At 47.5% G+C, this 4,636-nt stretch overlaps 1 protein-coding gene across 2 annotated transcripts in view; it reads right to left on the bottom strand.

Moving 5' to 3' along the window:
* CLDN10 (claudin 10) overlaps window positions 1-4,636 on the bottom strand; it is a 118,883-nt gene that overhangs the window by 17,132 nt on the left and 97,115 nt on the right. The window lies entirely within an intron of this gene.

Here is a 4,636-nt window from a genome sequence, read left to right as displayed (position 1 = left end):
ACAATTTATCATTTACTTTAGGAATCGTATAGGTTTTATGTATAGAAAATGCAGGAGCCTGCCAAATGGTTAATCTGATCATTTAGAACACGATTGCGTTTTCCCAGATGAAAACAGTGGTAGGAACCTCAGACCGGTGCATGTAATCCTTAATATGACTTAATGTGGAGGGGTGCCTGGATGGCTCAGTTGGTAAAGCATCCGACTTTGGCTCAGGTCATGATCTCAGGTTTGTGGGTTCAAGCCCCGCGTCGGGCTCTGTGCTGACAGCCAGCTCAGAGCCTGGAGCCTGTTTTGGATTCTGTGTCTCCCTCTCTCTCTGATCCTCCCCTGCTCACGCTGTCTCTCTCTCTCAGAAATAAATAAAAAAAGTAAAACAAAAAAAAAAAAAAAAGACTTAATGTGGAAATAACAGTAGTCTTTAAACTTTATTCAACCATTACTCATAATATTCTTTTCTGAGGTTTTCACTCTGTTCTCCCGTCTCAGCCCCCGTGCCCGCAGCAGGACTGGTCTCGTGGCACAAATAGGAGAGGAGAAATACCGTTTCTGATGTGGTCGGGTCCTTCTCGAGAGCCAATCAGAACCCTGACTTGGAGGGAAAGGTATCTCTCTCCGGCCTGAAGCAGTAGCAGTAACTCGCTAACTCACTGCACACACAACCGCTGGTTAGATTTTCCGAAACAGGGAACACAGAGCAGGGACTGGGGTTCCTCAGGATAAACCGCACCCCCTCCAAGGCCAGCTCTAAACGGAACCCAGGTGTTGATAAGCCTGGCTGTGTAAACTAGGGGCTATCAGTCCTTAAAATATCCACAGACTCAGGCCTTAGGTGACTTCCAACAAACTCAGAGTTTATCTTTTGCAAGGTAGACCTCTACAACCTTGCTTTTAACAGTTCCAGAGGGCAAAACTTCTAAGTAACACCATCAACTGAAGTGGTAGTAAAAACCTAGTCAAGGAGGCCATTATTTTTGACAGGTTGAATTTACTGACACCTTTAATAGCTAATTAACACATTAAAGTGCTGAGGCATGAATATATTTACTCAGAAGTTCTCTGAAGTATAATTTATAGTTAACTCTCTTGGAAGAAACGGCATACATTTCCATTAACAAAAATAGATGGCATATGCTAAAAAACGACCTGGCTGAAAATCATTCTCAGCTGAAGTTCAAGTGGTGCTTTGAAAGGAATAGAGCTGGTGATAAACAGAAATCACTAGCTCATTCAACCGCGAAAGTTCCAATTAGTAAAATACAGCGAGTTTAAATTAACGAATTCTGTTGGAGGAAACCTTCAAGGCGTCCCTTAAAAGTTGAGGGTTTTCCAAATGATGTGCACCTCCTTTTCCATTTCAAACTAGCAAAAATGAAAATATCCACTTGGTGGAGACAATTCCCTAGTAGCACACGTGCCTGTTGCTGGATAGAAGGGAGAAAAAAAGAATGGGCTTTTCTTACGCCAGGAGCTTTGTGTACTATTTGCAAATCCTCTGAAAGAAGAGTGGGATCAGAGGAAGGCATGGACTATGCCATGTCAGCTCTCGTCCCTCCATTTACCTGCTGTGTGTCCTGGATTACATTACCTTATCTCTCTGAGCCTCAGTTTTCTCATCTGTAAAACAGGGACAACAGCACTTACTTCACAGGACGAATAATATAAACAGAGTGCCTGGTGATTGGTCAGCAACTCATCAAAGCTTCCCTTCCATCATACTAAGATCGATTCTAAGCAGAACTTGGGAGTTGGGGTCTTAACATAAAATTAAATCTAGACGTCTAGCTTTTCTCGGCCTCATTTTCCTTACAGGGAAACCTGGGGTTGCAATGATACCCTCCCCCGCCCCGAGGATGAGGAATCAGAGCTTTGACCTCATATAGAAAATTCAGAATAATGTCTCCATCATCTGCACCCAAGAAGCTCCTTCTCCACCTAAGGCTAGATGAGAGCGCCTTCTCCCCTCCTTCATGGATTTTCTTTTCGGCCTAGAGCTTCTTCCTGGTGTAAGGGGACGACTGGCTTGCTCAGGCCTGTGGTCACGACAGCCTTACAGTAACACAGCCTTCTCCAGCCTTCAGGGCAGTGTCAGGAGGCTCAGTGTGCAGTGTGAGGTCGGCGGGACGTGCCTCAGAACCAGCAGCCAGCAGAGGCGGCTGCCCAGGCACACAGCAGATAGCTTACAAGCAGAGAGGCCTGCTCTGGGAAGGTCACCTTGTAGGAGGAGGAATCAACTCCTCCCTATGTGAAAACATAGCAGTGTGATTAAACCCCCCAACATGTTATTCTGGGAGACAGAGAGGAGTAAGATTTATCACTTTCCGATAGGCAATGCCTTCGTAAGCTACAGAAAGCAGAGGCAGCAGGAAGAGACTGATAAATTTGATTATGGTTCATATTTCAAAGTTTTGTGTAAGAAAAGACACCAGAAGTTTAAAAGATAAGCGATGGGCTGAGACTGCACCATATATAAAAAATCAAGGAGGTTTGACACCCAGAGTTTTAAAAAACAAATCATTTACATCAAAAGGAAAAAACAGACTGGGCATAAGATATGAACAGGGGACAAAGAAAGAGAAAAAAAGGTCAATTAATACACGATGGTAAAAATCATTGGTAAAAACCAGGGAAATACCAATCAAAATGATAACATGCTAACAGTCCCCCATAATACTGGATGAAAACCTTCGTGGTGAGAATGTGCAGAAACGGGCATTCTCGTTCGTTGCTGGTGGAATGTAATTCGGAGGTATGAACTGACCATTAAAATGTACAATCTGACAGTGCCATTTCTCAGCACCCCCATCACAGAAATATAGCTGTGCACACAGAGATGAATACGAAGATTTTCAGCATCGCACGCACAACAACAAAAAGCTGGAAAGGGTCCATCGCCCAACAGTGAGAAAGTGGTTCCAGACACCAGTCTATCCAGACTTACGTACACCATGCACTTGTTAGAGTGACCTCTCTATGTAGGACTTGGAAAAAGATACTGTAAGTTTTAGAACACTGCACAACAAAAGAGAGTATGAAGTCATTTGTGTTTTTTAAAGTCAGTTTCTAGACACCCAAGCACCCACCAAAGGCCATCTCGCGATCTTTCTCCCTCCTCAACTCCCTCCAAAGCCTCATGACGGAGGGCTCTGCCCTCCTTCCTTGTCACAACCCCACCTGCCCCCAAGTCGCCATCCCAACTCCATGCCATGCCAACTCCACTCTCACCGCAGAGACACAATGTGAAAACTGCACCATTCTGCACCCAACGCGCTTCATGGAGCGTTTACTCCTCACCCCCCTGTCGTCCCCCAACTGTCCTACAGAAGGGAGCTGACCTATCCGGCATGTGGCTCGGGTGACAATACTGTTACAGTACAACAGTGCACTCTGGACAATAACCATCAATCCCAAATTCCTCAATGTAAACCACAGAAACAAGAGGCTGCCTGTTCAAAGCACCTACCTGAATGTGTGCTCTACAGGGCACAGGCAACTCAATGGTAATTCTAGGGGATCAACAGTGACCCAGCTACTTATTTTACACACCAGGACGAAGACCTGGGTGTCATGCACCTCAAACCAGGCGCATATTCCCGGTATATGGAGGCTCCATCAAACACCACCACCCTGAACAACAGTTTGCTTTCCGTGGCAAGCACCATCGTAGGGGAATTAAGTCTTGCCTTTTATTGAATCAGCTATGCAAATAAAAGCCTGCAGTGATATTTTTTTAAGTTAAAAAAGAAAGGAAACACCTCAGATCTAGAGATAATTCAGATGACTACCTTTAACTTTCTGCTGGGCTCTATCTAGTCCTGTGCTATCAAATCCTGGAAGAAGTCGGCCTAGAACTTGAGCAATCATTGTACCGGGGTTGACATCTACTGCTCTCTTGAAACTAAAGCTGAGCCAGTTTTCTGGAACATGCACCTACTGCTCCAATTCAACACCGCATGGAGCCCAACTAGCCAGAAGAAGGTAGGAAACGATCTACAAGACAACAGCAGGTGAGTGACCCGGGGAGCGGACGCGGGAGGCACGGACCCAGGGCTTGCCAGGCTCCGGCGCGAGGTCCTTGCTAGCCAGGATTCTCCACCCACCGCGGCACAGGCAACGGCTAGTTACATCGCTAAAATCTGGAGGAAGCATTAAAGCCCAAGCAGACGCGTTTGTCGACGCGCGGGATTGTTTTCTTCTTGCGCGAGGGGGTGGGAACGACGCTGCCTGCAATCTGTTACTTTCTCTCTTACCTACTTTTAAAAGACCTAACCAAACGGTTAATGGGAGTTCGGGACAGGCAGGATGGGCTTGGACAAGTCGATACCATTTTAACCCGGATCCAGCTCTTTCGGGGAGTGCTGGGCGAAGGAGCCAAGCGTCGCTCCGTATCCTAACAGCGCCCCCCCCCCAGAGATGGGGTCCCACAACCGTGCCCTCGACTCTCAGGTCTGCAAAGGTGCGCCCTCCACTCCCAACGCCTGAGTCGCCCCCTCCCCCAGGTCTGTGTGCGTGTCCCCCTCTCCGGTCCCGGGGTGCAGGGACAGGCGCCCCCGCGGGGCACGCGTCCGAGCAGGGCGCCCGGGCTCTCCGCGGCTCCCTCGGGCTCTAGGGGCGAAAACGGGGCTCGGCCGCGGAG

This window comes from Crocuta crocuta, unplaced genomic scaffold (genome assembly GCF_008692635.1).
Source record: "Crocuta crocuta isolate KB4526 unplaced genomic scaffold, BGI_CrCroc_1.0 scaffold31, whole genome shotgun sequence".
In the NCBI taxonomy this organism is placed as follows: Eukaryota; Metazoa; Chordata; class Mammalia; order Carnivora; family Hyaenidae; genus Crocuta; species Crocuta crocuta.
The sequence above is the reverse complement of the archived record's forward strand: the minus strand, read 5'-3'. Positions and strand labels throughout refer to the sequence as shown.